Consider the following 19,544-nt stretch of genomic DNA (forward strand, 5'->3'; position numbering starts at 1 on the left):
CAGACACAGAATAACCGAAATTTCGCTCCAAGCTCGCATTTTATAGACATCCCCAGAACCCTATGCTAATGAAGGATGGGAGAAGACCATGCTCATGATTGGCTGGTTTACAATGATGTCACTGCCTGATGTTGGGCGGCGCAGTGGTTCGCACCGCAGCCTCACAGCTCCAGTGACCCGGGTTCAATTCTCGGTACTGCATGTGTGGAGTTTGCAAGTTCTCCCTGTGTCTGTGTGGGTTTCCTCCGGCTGCTCCGGTTTCCTCCCACATGCCAAAGACTTGCTGGTTGATAGGTTAATTGGCCTTTATAAAATTGCCCCTAGTATAGGTAGGTGGTAGGGAAATATAGGGACAGTTGGTGATGTGGTAGGAATATGGAATTAGTATCGGATTAGTATAAATGGGTGGTTGATGGTCGGCACAGACATGGTGGGCCGAAGGGCCTGTTTCAGTGCTGTATCTCTAAAACTAAAACTAAAAGCTAAATCTGTCTGATTGGATATCTAAAGTAACCAATCACACTTCATGCCTATCACAGCCACAAACTGACGCAGCAGTCAGATCGTCCAAACTCCTTTGCCCGCCCTTAACCATGACTTTCTGAGTCCCTCTGTCTCTTCAACCATTTCCATTTTGCTGGTACGAACACGTCTATTTTTTCACTCTGTACATATAATTTCTCAACACTTCCATTCCTTATCAGGATGTACCGGCCTGCTGCACTTCCCTCCATCACCAGGACGGAACCGTCCAGTATAGTTGGGGTCAGACATGGGCAAGTGCAAGCATTGAAGTGCAAGTCTTTAAATCTATGTTGCGTGCCAAATAAGGTTGGTCAGCTGCAGCCACAAGTAACCACATGAAAGATTTATATAGTGGCAATTACATAATTCTGGCTGAAACTAGGCGAGGCATGGGAACTTATTATTACTGGCTACAAATATTCAGCAAGACATGTCTGAAAAAATATGGAGGGTTGTGGAGTGGAAAGAGTTGATCAAATATAATATGATAACACTGGCAGCGATGATGTTTTTGAGCTGTTAACAAAAGAATCTATTTGGTCATATATACGGAATATGGCAGGAGGAAATGCATGGACATTCTGGGTCGTGTCATGTTTGTCTTTCCCTGCAGGGCATGTGAGTGTGGGTTTCATTCTGTGCCTATCAGTATGTGATATTTAACTGTGGCTTTTACCCCGTATTGGGCAATCTATGGTCAATGATTTTGTGATTTAATTCAGTAATTTCAATCTTCAATCGGTGATTCTGTTTTTTCTTTCTCGGTAACATTCAGTTTCTAAGTGGATGATTATGGGTTTTGTTCTGTACCTATGAGCTTCTACTGAGTGAGTGTGGGTTTTGTTATGGATCTGTTAATATCTGATTTTGGAGTCTGGGCGTTTCTCTTTAACTGTCAATTTCTGAATTGTGAATTTGGATTTTAATCTGCACCTGTCAGTTTCTGGTTTGAAAGGTTGTTTGATTTTGTCTCTGTACCTGTTAGTAAGTGACATTTTTGTGTAGCTTTACACTGCACATGTTAATTGATGACACGTCAGCATTGTTTTCACTCTGCATGGCATTCTCTGGTTTGGAGGCCTCACCTGTGTTCTGTACCCATCAGACGTCTTCATATAAGGATGGGTTTTAACCTGTTCCTTTCAATCTGTTGTATGTAAGTACTGTTTATTATCTGTATCTGTAAGTTTCTGATGAATGAATGTAGTCTGTATCACGTCCCTGTCAGTGGTTCATTAAGAGATATTTTACACTGTACCTGCCCGTTCTGATATGTGAGTGTGGGTTGTGATCTACGGCTGGCCGTTTCTGGTATGAGACATGAGCATTGTTTTTACTCTGTGCATGTTAGCCTCAAGTGTCAGAAGCTGGGTTTAATAGTACAGCTCACTCTCTGCTGTATGATTATGGATTTTCATCTGGACAAGTTAATTTCTGGTACGGGCATGTGAATTTTATTCTCTATGCCAATTTATGGTATGTGATTATGTGTTCTTTCTGTTCTGTCAGTTTCTGCTGAACTGTATGGTGGGTTTGCTTTCAATCTGCCAAGTTCTGCGATGTGAATGTTGGTTTTACTTTGTATTTGTCATCGAGAGATAGAGTCATAGAGTTATACAGCACAGAAACAGGCCCTGAGACACATTGATGGCCGGCACAGGCACAATCAGTGATCTATTCTAATCCCATTTTCCAGCACTTGGCCCATCGCCTTGTATGCTATGGCCTTTCAAATGTATATCTAAATACTTCTTAAGTGTTGTGTGGGGTCCTGCCTCTACCACCCCTTTCAGGTAATGTGTTCCAGATTCCAACCACCATTTGGGTGAAAATGAAATTTAAAAAAAAATTCTCAAATCCACTCTGAACCTCCTGCTTCTTACATTAAATCATGGCTGATCTGTTTCTGACTTGAATTCCACACTCCTATCTCCTCCCAATAATCTTTGATTCCCTTGCCTGACAAGAATCTATCAATACCTGACTGAAAAATAATATATTCATTGACACCGCCTCCACCACATTCCAAGGCACTGAATTCCAAAGTCTCACAAACCTCAGAGGGAAAAAAATCTCCTCATCTCGGTCCTAAAAGAGTGACCCATACTTTTAAAGCAGCACCCCCGATTTCTGAACTCATCCACAAGAGGAAACATCCTTTCCCCATCCACCTTGTCAAGACCATTCAGGATCTTATACACTTCAATCAAGTCTCCCCTCACTCTTCTAAACTCCAGTGAAAACTAACCCAGTCTGTCCAACCTTTCCTCATAAGACATCCACTCATTCCAGGTATCAATCTAATAAACCTCCTCTGAAACACCTCCAACACATTTACTTCCTTCCTTAAATATGGAGACCAAAACTGCACACAGTATTCGAGCTGTGGTCTCACCGAAGCCCCGTATAACTGAAGCATAACATCCTTCGATTAATTTTCAATTCCTGTTGTAATAAAGGATAACTTTCCAATTGCCTTTGTGATTTGCCATACCTGCATACTAACGTTTTGTGACTCAAGCACAAGAACACCTGGATCCCTCTGCACCTCAGAATTCTGCAGTCATTCTCCACAGATACTCAGCAGGCCTGCCAGCATCTGTGGAGACAGAAACAGAGATAACCATTCAGGTCAATGGTCTTTCATCAGAAAGGTCCGTTCTGATCGAAGGTCATTGACCTGAAATGTTAACTCACTTTCTCTCTCTACAGGTGCTGCCAGACTTGCAGATTATTTCCAGCATTTTCTGTTTTCATTTCCACTGTACATCGTATATTCTGGCAAATGAATGTGTGATCAATCTTTAACCTTTGGTTTCTGATCTGTAAATGTGGGTTTTACCGAGCATGTTGTCAGTTACTGCAATGCAAATATCTGTTTTATTCTGTAACATTTTGTTTGTGGTAATTGATTGTGGGTTTTACTCTGCATCTGCCACTCTCTGTAATGTGAATGTGGCTTTTGGCTGTGCATGATTTGTGAGTATGTGTTTTACTTTCCCTGTATGTTTCTGAATGTGGATTTTGCTATGTACCTCAGTAACTTTATGTGTATATGTTGTATTCTGTTTCTATGCATGTATGGTGAGTGTAACATTTCCCCTGTATCTATCAGAATCACTCTTGTGAGGATGGTCATTATTCTGTACTTGTTGGTTTATGGTAGTGCTTGATTTACACTTTTACGGTCACTCTCTGATATGCTACTATACAGTTTACTCTGCACTTGTCAGATTCTGCTATGTGATATTATCTTTTATCTATCTGTCTGTGTCTGGTATCCTATTGCAAGTTTTACTGTATACCCATCAGCTTCTGGTATTTAAGTATGAGGTTCACATTGTTGTTCTGTGTGAATCTGCTTCTGCCTTGAACTGACAGTTACTACTCTGAGTGTACATTTGAAGGGTGCTTGTTAACTTCTGCTAAATAGATGATAGTTTTACTCTGTGCATGTCAGTCACTGCAATGGGAAGTTGGGATTCATGCTGTATCTGCCATTTGATTTATTGATCTCTTCTGGTTTTTGGCTGGCCCACAGAAGACAGAGGGTGGTAGTAGATGGAAAGTATTCAGCCTGGAGCTCGGTGACCAGTGGTGTTCCACAGGGATCTGTTCTGGGACCTCTGCTCTTTGTGATTTTTATAAATGACTTGGATGAGGAAGTGGAAGGCTGGGTTAGCAAGTTTGCCGATGACACGAAGATTGCTGGAGTTATGGATAGTGTGGAAGGCTGTTGTAGGTTGCAACGGGACATTGACAGGATGCAGAGCTGGTCTGAGAAGTGGCAGATGGAGTTCAACCTGGAAAAGTGTGAAGTGATTCATTTTGGAAGGTCGAATTTGAATGCAGAATACAGGCTTAAAGACAGGATTCTTGGTAGTGTGGAGGAACAGAGGGATCTTGGGGTCCATGTCCATAGATCGCTCCAAGTTGCCACCCAAGTTGATAAGGGTTGTTAAAAGGCGTATGGTGTGTTGGCTTTCATTAACTGGGGGATTGAGTTTAAGAGCGGCGAGGTTATGCTGCAGCTCTATAAAGCCCTGGTTCGACCACACTTGGAATATTGTGTTCAGTTCTGGTCGCCTCATTATAGGAAGGATGTGGAAGCTTTAGAGAGGGTGCAGAAGAGATTTACCAGGATGCTGCCTGGACTGGAGGGCATGTCTTACGAAGAAAGGTTGAGGGAGCTAGGGCTTTTCTCATTGGAGCAAAGAAGGATGAGAGGTGACTTGATAGAGGGGTACAAGATGATGAGAGGTATAGATAGAGTGGATAGCCAGAGACTTTTTCCCAGGGTGGAAAGGGCTATCGCCAGGGGGCATAATTTTAAGGTGATTGGAGGAAGGTTTCGGGGAGATGTCAGAGGTAGGGTCTTTACACAGAGATTGGTGGGTGCGTGGAATGCACTGTCAGTGCTGGTAGTAGAAGCAGATACATTAGGAACATTTAAGCGACTCTTGGATAGGTACATGGATGATAGTAGAAAGAAGGGTATGCAGGTAGTTTGATCTTAGAGTAGGTTAAAGGTTCGGCACAACATCGTGGGCCGAAGGGCCTGGACTGTTTAGTTTAGTTCAGAGATACAGCACTGAAACAGGCCCTTCGGCCCACCGAGACTGTGCCGACCATCAACCACCCATTTATACTAATCCTACACGAATCCCATATTCCTACCACATCCCCACCTGTCCCTATATTTCCCTACCACCTCCCTATACTAGGGGCAATTTATAATGGCCAATTAACCGAGCAACCTGCAAGTCTTTGGCATGTGGGAGGAAACCGGAGCATCCGGAGAAAACCCACGCAGACACAGGGAGAACTTGCAAACTCCACACAGGCAGTACCCAGAATTGAACCCGGGTCGCTGGAGCTGTGAGGCTGCGGTGCTAACCACTGCGCCACTGTGCTGGACTGTTCTATACCCCGTATCCTGAGACTGTGAGCCCTGGTTCTGGACTCCCCAGCCATCGGGAACATCCTCCCTGCATTCAGCATGAATCCTGTTAGAATTTTATAGGTTTCTATGAGATCCCCTCTCATTCTTCTAAACCAAAGTAAATGTAGGCCTACTTGACCCAATCTCTCCTCGTACATCAATCCTGCCATCCCAGGAACCAAGGCAAGAACAAAATTCCTAAGATAAATAAGATTTATATAGTGGCAATTACATAATTCTGGCTGAAACTAGGCGAGGCAAGGGAACTTATTATTACTGGCTACAACCATTCAGGAAAGATAGGTCTGAAAACATATGGAGGATTGTGGAACGGAAAGAATTGATCAAATATAATATGATAACACTGGCAGGGATGACGTTTTGAGTTGTTAACAAAAGAATCGATTTGGTCATAGATGCGGAATATGGCAGGAGGAAATGCATGGACATTCTGGGTCGTGAAATGTTTGTCCTTCCCTGCAGGACATGTGAGTGTGGGATTCATTCTGTGCCCATCAGTATGTGATATTTACCCGTGGCTTTGACTCCATATCTGCCAATCTATGGTCAATGATTTGGTCATTTCATTCAATAATTTCAATCTTCAACAGGTGATTCTGTTTTATTTTTCTCCGTAACATTCAGTTTCTAAGTGGGTGATTATGGGTTTTGTTCTGTACCTATGAGATTCTACTGAGTGAGTGTGGGTTTTGTTATGTATCTGTTAATCTCCTCTTTTGGAGTCTGGGACTTTCTCTTTATGTCAATTTCTGAATTGTGAATTTGGATTTTAATCGGCACCTGTCAGTTTCTGGTATGAAAGGTTGTTTGATTTTGTCTCTGTACCTGTTAGTAAGTGGCATTTTTGTGTAGCTTTACACTGCACATGTTAATTGATGACACACCAGCGTTGTTTTCACTCGACATGTCAGTCTCTGGTTTGGAGGCCTCACCTGTGTTCTGTACCCATCAGATGTCTACATATAAGGATGGGTTTTAACCTGTTTCTTTCAATCTGTTGTATGTAAGTACTGTTTATTATCTGTATCTGTAAGTTTCTGATGAACGAATGTGGACTGTATCGTCTCCCTGTCAGTGGTTCATTAAGAGATATTTTACAAGGTACCTGCCCGTTCTGATATGTGAGTGTGGGTTGTGATCTACATCTGGCCATTTCAGGTGTGAGACATGAGCATTGTTTTCACTCTGTGTACGTTAGCCTCAAGTGTCAGAAGCTGGGTTTAGTCATACATCTCATTCTCTGCTGTATGATTGTGGATTTACATCTGTACAAGTTAGTTTCTGGCACAGGCTTGTGAATTTTATTCTGTATGCCAATTTCTGGTATGTGAGTGTGTGTTTTTTCTGTCCTGTCACTTTCTGCTGAACTGTATGATGGATTCGCTTTGGATCTGTGAATTTCTGCTATGTGAATGTTGGCTTTCCTTTACATTTGTCATAGAGTTATACAGCACAGAAACAGGCCCTTTGGCCCACTGTGTCTTTGCCTCCCATCAAGCATGAACCTATTCGAATCACATTTTCCAGCACTTGACCCATAGTCTTGTATGCTATGACGTTTCACGTGTTCATCGAAATCCTTCTCAAATGCTATGAGGGGTCCTGCCTCTACCAGCCCTTCAGGTAGTGTGTTCCAGATTCCAACCACACTGCGTGAAATATTTTCTCCTCAAGTCCCCTCTAAACCTGCTGCCCACTACTTAAATCTATCTCCCCTGGTTGTTGATCCCTCCGCTGAGGGAACGTTTTCTTCCTATCTGTACTATCAATGTCCCGTGTAATTTTGTATACCTCAATCAGTTCCCCCCTCAGCCTTCTCTGCTCCAAGGAAAACAACCCTAGCCTATCCAGTCTCTCTTCATAACTGAAATGCCACAGCCCAGGAAACATCCTGGTAAATCTCCTCTGCACGCTCTCCATTGCAATCACATCCTTCCTTTGGTGAGTTGACCAGAACTGTACACAGTACTCCAGCTGTGGCCTAACTAGCATTTCATTCAGCTCCCTCATAACCTCCCTGCTCTTATATTCTATGCCTCGGCTAATAAAGACAAGTATCCCACATGCCTTCCTAACCACCTTATCTACCCGTGCTGCTGCCTTCAGTGATCTATGGACAAGTACACCAATGTCCCTCAGACCGTCTGTACATCTTAGGATCTGCCCATTCATTGTATATTCTCTTGCCTTGTTAGGCCTCCCAAAATGCATCACCTCACATTTTCGCACTTCTCTGGATTAAATTCCATTTGCCACTGCTCCACCCATCTTACCAGCCCATCTATATCATCCTGTAATCTAAGGCTTTCCTCCTCACTATTTATGACACCAATTTTCGTGTCATCTGTGAACTTACTGATCATATCTACTACATTCACGTCTAAATCATTCATGTACACTACAAACAGCAATGGTCCCAGCACCGATCGCTGTGGTACACCACTGGTCACAAACTTTAACTCACAAAAACAACGCTCGACCATCACCCTCTGCCTCCTGCCACTCAGCCAATTCTGAATCCAATTTACCAAATTGCCCTGGATCCCATGGGCTCTTACCTTCTTAACCAATCTCCCATGTGGGACCTTATCTGAAGCCTTACTGAAGTCCATGTAGACAACATCAACTGCCTTACCCTCATCTACACATCGAGTCACCTCCTCAAAAAATTCAATCAACTTAGTTAGACACTATATTTTTTCAAGTCACCTCCTCTCTCTGCTAATTATTCTTATTTTTTTTCAAGTGCCACACCGAACCCCACCCCCTTACATTTTCTGTACTCCTCTCGGGCCTCCGCTGTTTTCTGTCCAAAGCCTCTTTTTTTACTTCTCCAATCCTCTATATCCCTTGACATCCAGGGTTCCCTGGATTTGTTGGTCCTACACTTCACCTTTATGGGAACATGTTGGCCCTGAACTCTCATTATTTCCTTTTTGAATGACTCCCACTAGTCTGATGTAGACTTTCCTATAAGTAGCTTCTCGCAGTCCACTTTGGCCAGATCCTGTTTTATCATATTGAAATCGGTCTTCCCCAAATTGAGTACATTTATTTCAGGTACCTCTTTGTCCTTTTCCATAACTACCTTAAATATTACAGAGTTATGGCCACTATCCCCGAAATGCTCCCCCACTGACACTCCTACCACTTGTCCGGCTTCACTCCCTAGGATTAGGTCGAGCACGGCTCCTTCTTTTGTAGGACTTTCTACCTGCTGGCTCAAAAAGATCTCCTGTATGAACTGAAGAATTCTGCATCCTTTAAGCCATTTGCACTAAGACGATCCCAGTTGATATTGGGTAAGTTGAAATCCCCTACAATTATTTCCCTATTATTTTTACACCTCTCTGAGATTTGCCTACATATCTGCTCTTCTATCTCTCCCTGACTGTTTGGAGGCCTGTCGATCACTCCCAGCCAAGTGATTACCCCCCTTTTTGTATTTATGTTCTACCCATATGGATCATTTGAGGAATGTGTGAAGATATCATCCCTCCTTATACAGTAATTGACTCCTTGATCAACAGTGCACTGCCACCTCCTATGTTATACCCTCCCCTGTCATGCCTGAAGTTTCTGGACCCTGGAATATTGAGCTGCCAGTCCTGCCCTTCCTTCAACCATGTCTCCGTGAAAACAATAATATCATATTTCCATGTGTTAATAAATGGCCTCAATTCATCTGCCTTACTAGTAAGATTCCTTGCGTTAAAATAGATGCAATCCAGCCTTGCATTGTTAGCTTGTGTCTTAACATGTCTGCCTTTTCTCTGCCTTGCAGACTGACTCAGTTTCTCTTCTATATTTGACTGTACATCAACCCTTACTGCACGTCCCCTCTGTATCCCACCCCCTTGCCAAATTAGTTTACAACCACCACCCACCCCTCACCCCCCTCCCCCAAAAGCACGTGCAAACCTCCCAGCAAGGCTGTTGGTCCCGATCCAGTTCAGGTGCAATCTGTCCAACTTGTACAATTCCCACCTTGGCCAGAAACAGACCCAGTGATCCAGGAAATTAAAGCCCTCCCTCCTGCACTATCTCTTCAGCCACACATTCATCTGCTCTATCCTCCTATTCCTATACTCACCTGCAAGTGGCAGCGGGGGTCATCCAGCGATTACAACCTTTGCGGACCCCTTTTCTTTAATCTGCTACCGACCTTCCGAAGTTCATGTTGCATGTCCTCATCCCTCTTTGTACCTGTCAGTTTCTGGTATGGAATAAAGATCTTTACTCTGTACCTGCTAGTTGCTGGCAAGTAATTGTGGCATCAATCCATATCTGTCAGAGTGTGATGTTACTTCAGATTTTACTCTTCAGCTGTCAGTTTCTGACATGTGAATATGGATTTTCCTCATTCTGGTCACTTACTGCAATGTAAGTCACTCCTTTATTCTGTGCCTGTCAGTTTCAGGTCTGGAAGAAAGATTTTTTTCATTACCTTTTATAATCTGGCAAGTGAATGTGAGATCACCCTGTATCTGTCAGTTTGTGACATATTACTGTGACTTTTACTCTTCACTTGTCAGTTTCTGATACGTGAATGTGTATTTTATTCTGGGTACCTGTCAGATACTAAAATGCAAGTATGTATTCTATTCTGTTCTTGTTTGTTACTTGTAATTAATTGGAGTGTTTACTCTTGATCTGTCAGTCTCTGGAATGTGAATGTGGCTCTTACTCTGTGTCTGTCTGTATTGGATTTGCCAGCAAGTGTTTTTCTTTCCTTTCTGTTCCTGATATGTGAATGTGAATTTTACTATGTACCTCTCAGTTACTGGTATGTGATTGTGGTTTTATTCTGTCTCCATGAGCCTATGATTAGTGTTTGCAGCTTGTGTCCAAGGCATGTCAGTATCTTGTTTGCACATGCCCATTCTTATGTGCATGTTGCTTTATGGGAATTGACTATAGGATTTACTCTTTTTTCTGCCATATTACTTCTATGGCTTCAAGGGCTGGTCAGAGACTGGGAATTCTATGATGAGCAACTCATGTCCTAACTTAGTTTAGTTTAGAGATACAGCACTGAAACAGGCCCTTCGGCCCACCGAGTCTGTGCCGACCATCAACCACCCATTTATACTAATCCTCCACTAATTCCATGTTCCAACCACATCCCCACCTGTCCCTATATTTCCCAAACACCTACCTATATTAGGGGCAATTTATAATGGCCAATTTACCTATCAACCTGCAAGTCATTGGCATGTGGGAGGAAACTGGAGCACCCGGAGAAAACCCATGCAGACACAGGGAGAACTTCCCAAAGTCTTTCCACCACCTACAAGCCACAAGTCAGAATTCTGATGGATTACTCTCCACTTGCTTGGTTGAGTGCAGCTCTAAAAACACTGAAGAAGCTTGATACCATCCAGGACAAATCAGCAGGCTTGATTATCTTACCATTCACCAGGTTATGCATTTACTCCCTCCACCACCAGTACACAGTGTGTCCCATCTAAAAGATGTACTGCATCAACCTGAGGAAGTACCGGACAACAACACCTTCCAAACCCATGACATCTGCTACTGACTGGAACATGGGCAGCAAGCTTCTAAGAACATTACCACCTGCAATTTCATCTCTAGTTTGCACAACATCCTGACTTCAAAATATAACACCATTCCTTCATCATCACTCAGCCCAAATTTTGGAACTCCCACTTTTATGAATGACATTCATTCTGTAGCTGTTCATCAATGGTACAGTCTGAGTGTAGAACTTATTCTGCATCTGCCACTCTGAAAGACAGGATCTGTTTGTTTATATTTAAGTAACAATGAAGGAGCTCTTACACACCTAGATCTGTCCAAATATCTGTCCCTCTTTGTATGGTATGTGTGTGAGGGATTCATTCTTTATCTCAGAATGTGGAATGTGACTATATTTATCTCTGTCACTTACTGATATGTGCATGTGCACTTTTCACTCTACCAGCCAGCTTCTGATGTGAGTGGATTTTTTTATGTACCTGTCATTTACTGATGAATTGAACGGTGGTTTTGGTTTGAATCGCTCACTTTCTGTTACGTGAATATGAGTATTCCTTCGTACTTGTCAATTACTGGAATTGAAGTAAGATCTTTAAACTGCACCGAATACAAAGCAAAATACTGTTAATGCTGGAAATAAAAGCAGAAAATTCAGTAAATACACAGCAGGACTGCCAGCATCTGTGGAGACAGAAACAGAGTTAGCCTTTCAGGTCAATGACATTTCATCAGAAAGGTCTGTCCTGATCAAAGGTCATTGACCTGAAATATGAACTGAATTTCTCTCTCCACAGGTGCTGCCAGATTTGCAGAGTATTTCCAGCATTTTCCATTTTCATTTACACTGTACATGGTGATGTACATTTTCTGGCAAGTGAATGTGGGATCAATATTTAACCTTTCAGTTCTGATACGCAAATGAGGATTTTACCCAACATGTTGTCAGTTCCTGCAGTGCAATTATCTGATTTATTCTGTAACTTTATGATTGTGGTAATTGATTGTGGGTTTGACCCTACATCTACCAGTCTCTGTAATGTGAATGTGGCTATTACTCTGTATTTATCGGTGTACAATTTGTGAGTGTGTGTTTTGCTCTCTGTGTCTGTTTCTGACATGTAAATGTGGATTTTGCTATGTACCTCAGTTACTTTATGTGTATGTGTTTTATTCTGTTTCTGTGCATCTGTGGTGAGCTTCACATTTTCCCTGCACCTATCAGCATCACACTTCTTTGTATGGCCATTATTCTGCACTTGTTGGTTTATGGCACTGCTTAAATTACTCTTTCCCTCTCATTCCCTGATATGCTACTGTAAATTTTCCTCTGTACTTGTAAGATTCCACTCTGTGATAATGTTGTTTCTCTGTCTGTCTGCGTCTGGTATGCTATTGTAAGATTTACTGTGTGCCCATCAGGTTCTGGTATTTAAGTATGAAGTTCACATTGTAACATTCAATTTGATCTGTGTGAATCTGCTTCTGCCTTGAACTGACAGTTTCTATTCTGTGAGTGTACATTTACAAGTGCACTTGTTAATTTCTGCTAAATAACTGTTTGTTTTAATCTGTGCATGTCAGTTGCTGCAATGGGAAGTTGGGAAAGGTTTTTAATTCTGAAAATGGCAATTACTGATAAGTAAATGTGGGTTTTACTCAGTAACTCTCATTCTCTGGTATTTGAGTTTGTGTCTTTTTATTCTGGTTAGCTGTCACACTCACTTCTCTGAAGTAGGAGACCAAAACTGCACACAGTATTCTAGATTGGTCTCAGCAATGCCCTGTATAACTGAAGTATAACATGCTTATTTTCATTTTCAATTCCTCACGTAATACTGGATAGCATTCCATTTGCCTTCCTTCTGTCTTGCTGTAACTGCACACTAACTTTTTTGACTCATGCACTAGAACACCTAGATCCCTCTCCAGAATTCTGCTGTCGCTCAGCACTGAAATATTTTTAAATCTTCCTGACAAAGTGAACAACTTCCCATTTTCTCACATTGTACATCATCTGCCAGATTCCTGCCCACTCACTCAACCTATCGATATCAGTCTTCAACTTCCTTATGTCCTCTTCACAACATACATTCCTACCTATCTTTGTTTCATCTGCAAATTTAGCTGCCATGTCATCACTCCCCTCATCTACGTCATTGATATAAATTGTAAAAAGTTGAGGCCCCAGCACTCGTCACATCCTGCCAATCAGAAAAGGACCCATTTCTGCATTCTGTGTGTTCTGCCAGCCAGTCAATCTTCTATCCATGCCACTATGTTACCCATGAGCTCCTACTTTGCACAATAACCTTTTATGTGGCACCTTGTCAAATGCCTTCTGGAAATCCAAGTACTGTCTGTCAACCGGGTTCCCCTTTATCCACAGTGCATGTTAGTCCTTCAAGGAACTTCAATAAATAGGATAAACATGATTTCCCCTTCACAAAACCATGCTGACTATTCCTGATGACCTTATGTTTCTCAAAATGCCCAGCTATAGCCTCCTCATTGATCAATTCTACCACCTTCCTCATGACAGGTGTCAAGCTAACTGGCCTATAGTTAATGTTAACTCTGCATCTCTCTCCACAGATGCTGCCAGACCTGCTGAGTATTTCCAGCATTTCTTGTTTTTGTTTCAAATTTCCAGCATCTGCAGTATTTTGCTTTTATATTACTATAGTTACCCTTTCTCTGCCTCCATACCTTCTCAAATAGAGGGATTATATTTTGTACTTTCCAGTCTGATGTCACCTTTCCAGAATCTTACGAATTTTGAAAAATTAACACCCACAAATCTATTACTTCCGTAGCCACCATTTTGAAACTCCAAGGATGAAGCCCATCGGGATCCGTGGACTTGTCAGCCCGTTGCTCCATCACTTTACTCAGTACCACTTCCCTGGTGATTGTAATTTCAACAAGTTCCTCTCTTCCATCCACCTCCTGATTTACAGCTATGATGGGAATGTTTTTTGTATATGCAACAGTGAAGATAGAAGCATTTTTTTAATGTACATTTCTTCTGTCATTTCCTTATTCTCAACCTTTAACTCCTAATTTTCATTCTCTAGAGGACCCACACTCAATTTACTTGCACTTTTCCTTTTCTAATACCTGTGGAAACTCTTGCTATCCGTTTTTAGATTTCTCACTAGCTTAAACCCATGCTCTAATTTATTTTTTTCCTGATTAACCTTTTAGTCATTCTCTGCCATTCTATATATTATGACCAATCATCTGACCTGCCACTCATCTTTGCTCAATTATATGCTTTTTCATTCAGGTTGATGCCTTCCTTAACTTCTTTAATCAACCATGGATGGGGGTTCCTCCCTTTGGAATTTTTCTTTATAGTAGGGATATCCTTATTTTGAGTATTCTGAAATATCCACTTAAATGTCTGCCACTGCTTCTCTATTGAACTATCTCAAAGAACAAAGAACAAAGAAAATTACAGCACAGGAACAGGCCCTTCGGCCCTCCAAGCCTACGCCGATCCAAATCCTCTATCTAAACCTGTCGCCTATTATCTAAGGGTCTGTATCTCTTTACTTCCTGCCCATTCATGTATCTGTCTAGATACATCTTAAAAGAAGCTATCGTGCCCGCGTCTACCACCTCCGCTGGCAATGCGTTCCCTGCACCCACCACCCTCTGCGTAAAGTACTTTCCACGCATATCCCCCCTGAACTTTTCCCCTTTCACTTTGAACTCATGTCCCCTTGTAATTGAAACCCCCACTCTGGGAAAAAGCTTCTTGCTATCCACCCTGTCTATACCTCTCATGATTTTGTACACCTCAATCAGGTCCCCCCTCAACCTCCGTCTTTCTAATGAAAATAATCCTAATCTACTCAACCTCTCTTCATAGCTAGCGCCCTCCATACCAGGCAACATCCTGGTGAACCTCCTCTGCACCCTCTCCAAAGCATCCACATCCTTTTGGTAATGTGGCGACCAGAACTGCACGCAGTATTCCAAATGTGGCCGAACCAAAGTCCTATACAACTGTAACATGACCTGCCAACTTTTGTACTCAATACCCCGTCCGATGAAGGAAAGCATGCCGTATGCCTTCTTGACCACTCTATTGACCTGCATTGCCACCTTCAGGGAACAATGGACCTGAACACCCAAATCTCTCTGCACATCAATTTTCCCCAGGACTTTTCCATTTACTGTACAGTTTATTCTTGAATTGGATCTTCCAAAATGCATCACCTCGCATTTGCCCTGATTGAACTCCATCTGCCATTTCTCTGCCCAACTCTCCAGTCTATCTATATTGTGCTGTATTCTCTGACAGTCCCCTTCACTATCTGCTACTCCACCAATCTTAGTGTCGTCTGCAAACTTGCTAATCAGACCTCCTATACTTTCCTCCAAATCATTTATGTATATCACAAACAACAGTGGTCCCAGCACGGATCCCTGTGGAACACCACTGGTCACACGTCTCCATTTTGAGAAACTCCCTTCCACTGCTACTCTCTGTCTCCTGTTGCCCAGCCAGTTCTTTATCCATCTAGCTAGTACACCTTGGACCCCATGCGCCTTCACTTTCTCCATCAGCCTACCATGGGGAACCTTATCAAACGCCTTACTGAAGTCCATGTATACGACATCGACAGCCCTTCCCTCATCAATCAACTTTGTCACTTCCTCAAAGAATTCTATTAAGTTGGTAAGACATGAACTTCCCTGCACAAAACCATGTTGCCTATCACTGATAAGCCCATTTTCTTCCAGATGGGAATAGATCCTATCCCTCAGTATCTTCTCCAGCAGCTTCCCTACACTGACGTCAGGCTCACCGGTCTATAATTACCTGGATTATCCCTGCTACCCTTCTTAAACAAGGGGACAACATTAGCAATTCTCCAGTCCTCTGGGACCTCACCCGTGTTTAAGGATGTTGCAAAGATATCTGTTAAGGCCCCAACTATTTCCTCTCTCGCTTCCCACAGCAACCTGGGATAGATCCCATCCGGACCTGGGGACTTGTCCACCTTAATGCCTTTTAAAATACCCAACACTTCCTCCCTCCTTATGCCGACTTGACCTAGAGTAATCAAACATCTGTCCCTAACCTCAACATCCGTCATGTCCCTCTCCTCGGTGAATACCGATGCAAAGTACTCGTTCAGAATCTCACCCATTTTCTCTGACTCCACGCATAGCTTTCCTCCTTTGTCCTTGAGTGGGCCAATCCTTTCTCTAGTTACCCTCTTGCTCCTTATATATGAATAAAAGGCTTTGGGATTTTCCTTAACCCTGTTTGCTAAAGATATTTCATGACCCCTTTTAGCCCTCTTAATTCCTCGTTTCAGATTGCGCCTACATTCCCGATATTCTTTCAAAGCTTCGTCTTTCTTCAGCCGCCTAGACCTTATGTATGCTTCCTTTTTCCTCTTCGCTAGTCTCACAATTTCACCTGTCATCCATGGTTCCCTAATCTTGCCATTTCTATCCCTCATTTTCACAGGAACATGTCTCTCCTGCATGCTAATCAACCTCTCTTTAAAAGTCTCCCACATATCAAATGTGGATTTAACTTCAAACAGCTTCTCCCAATCTACATTCCCCAGCTCCTGCCGAATTTTGGTGTAGTTGGCCTTCCCCCAATTTAGCACTCTTCCTTTAGGACCACTCTCGTCTCCTGGCCCAGTAACCCAGTTCACTTCAGCCAGCTCAGCTTTCGTGCCCACATATCTGCCCTTATTTAAGTTTAAAATACTAGTCTTACATCCACTTCTCTCATTTTCAAACTGGATGCAAACCTCAATCATATTGTGATCATTGCTACCAAGAGGTGCAGATACTCTGAGGTCATTAATTAATCCTGTCAAATTACACAATACCAAGTCTAATATAACCTGCTCGCTGGATGGTTCTAGAAGATGCTGCTCAAAGAAACTACTTCGAAAGCATTCTATGAACTCCTCATACCGGCTTCTATTACCAATCTGATTTTTTCCAGTTTTTATGAAGATTAAAATCACCCATGATTATTTCCATCTCTTTATCACAAGCACCCATTAGTTATTCTTGTAGACTTCATCCTACATTGTGATTACTGTCTGCGGGCCTGTAGACTACTCCCACTAGTGCCTTTTTTCCCTGACTGTTCCTCATCTCCAGCCAAACCAATTCTACATACTGATCTCCTGAACCAAGGACATGTCTAACTATTGCACTAATGCCAATCTTGATTAACAGTGCCACCCCTCCAACTTTACCTAGCTTCCTATTCTTCTTGAATGTTTCACACCCCTCAATATTGAGGACACAATCCTTGTCATCCTGCAGCCATGTCTCCATAATGGCTATTAGATCATATTTATTTCCTTCAACATGTGCTATCAGTTTCTTTACTTTGTTATGAATGCTCTGTGCATTCACATACAGAGCCTTTAGTTTTATCTTTTTGTTATCTTTGTAACATCTAGTGTTGACTGTTGGTCAGCTCTTAGTTTTTTTTTCCTCTGTGTCCCTTCCTGCCATTCTCTGGCCTTCATTTCCCCGGTTACTATTCTGTTTTCCTGCCTTGACTCTATTCCTTGATTTGTTACATCTGCTAAAGCTTGTTCCTCTACCCCTTTGTTTAGATCAAGTAACTCTCTACATCCCTAGTTATACGGTTTGCTCGAACACTGGTCCCAGTTTGGCTCAGGTATAAACTGTCCGAACGGTACAGCCTCCACTTTCCCTAGTACTGGTGCCAGTGCCCCACAAACTGAACCTGACTTCTCCCACACCAGTCTTGGTGGGTGTAAGTTTCACTGTATATCTCTCAATCCCTAGTCTACAATTTACCTCTGTCATTTTTGGATTTTGAGTGTGGCTTTAACTGTACCTGTCAGTTTGTTTTATGTGAGAAACGTCTTATTCTGTACCTTTCAGCTTCTGTTGTGTGTGTGTTCTGGCTTGTACTTTGTCCCCATCAGTATACGGTATGTGAGTGTGGATTTGACAGTTAATATTACATTCTTGTGTATATGAGTGGGAGTTCACACTTTATCTTTGATTGTCAAGCAGCCAATTTAAGTTTTAACCTGTGCCCTTAAATGTCTCATGTGTAGCTGTGGTTTTTAACCTGTCTCTGTCACTGTCTGATATAAGATTAAGGGTTTCACTCTGGTTTTTGAGTGTGGATTTTACACCACATCTCTACATTCTCTCGGATGTGAATGTGAATTTTAATCTGTACATGCCAGTTTCTGACATTTGGCTGTGAGGTTTACTTTGTACATTGTCATTCTCTGATATGTGACTGACAATTTTATTCTGAACTTGTCAGTTTATTTTCTATCTGTGTGAGTTTTAACCTGTATCTGTCAGTGTCTGATATATGAATCTTCTTAATTATGTGTGTGTTGCTCTGTTTCTGTCAGTGTCTGAAGTGCAATTGTCAGGTTTACTTTGTACCTGTCAGTGTCTGTTGCAGATGAGAGTTAACTCTCTAACTGTTAACTTCTTGTAATTTATTATGGATTTCACTCTGTGTCTGTCAGTCTCTCGTTGTTAAGTGCGGCATTTATACTGTATCTCCTCATTTCTGATGTGTGGATGTAGATATTAATGTGTACCTGTTGATTTCTCCTATGCAAGTCTGGGCTAAAATCTGTTTCTGCCAGTTTCTCATATGTGAGGGTGGCATTTATTCAGTACCTGTTACTGTCTGAATTGTGGGAAGGTTTTAATCTTTCTCTGTCAGTTGCTGGTATGTGAATGTGGATTTATTCTGGATCTTTCGATCTTTGGAATTTGAGTCCGTGCTTTACCCTATTTTGCTTCTGTTAAGTGAATGAGGGATTAAATTTGTCCCGGCGCATTGATAGTAAATGAATGTAGTTTTTAGTCTGTATCTGTCAGTTTATGAAAAATGAATTTGGTTTTATTTCTCTGTCTGCCAGATTCTGATATGTGACTGTTGTTTTATTCTGTACCTGTTATTTTCTGGGATATGATTGTGGTTTTTGATCTGTATCTGTCAGTTTCTATTACTTGAGTGAGTTTTACTTTGCACCAGTTGTCTTCTGGTATGTGAGTGTTGCTTTTAAGCTGGACCCGTAAAGTTAAGGTAATATAGTGTGGGTTTATTCTGTATCTATCAAACTCTAGTGTGTGACATGGGGCCTTTCTCTGAATCTGTCGATTTCAGCTCTGTAACTGTAAGTTTTAATCTGCAACTTACAGTTCCTGATAGGTGTGTGAGCACATTTTCTTTTCTTCTGCAGCTATCAACGTCTACTACATGAGTATGTGTGTTATTCTTATCTTTCAATTTCTGTCATTGAAGAATTGCTTTTCCTTTGAACTTCTCAGTCTCTGCAATGTGTCCATGGGTTTTACATGGTAACTGTCTCTGTTAAGTGACTCTGGTGTGATTCTCTATCCGACAGTCTCTTGCATGTGAGTGGTTTTATTTTCTTCTCTGTAACTGTCAGTTTCCCATCAGTGGCTGGAGGTTTTAATCTTTACTTAAGCTCTTTAATAATTTGTGAATGTGAATTTCACTCTGGGTCTGTCTGTTTACATTCTATGAATG

Source organism: Heterodontus francisci, chromosome 45, assembly GCF_036365525.1.
Source record: "Heterodontus francisci isolate sHetFra1 chromosome 45, sHetFra1.hap1, whole genome shotgun sequence".
NCBI classification, from domain to species: Eukaryota; Metazoa; Chordata; class Chondrichthyes; order Heterodontiformes; family Heterodontidae; genus Heterodontus; species Heterodontus francisci.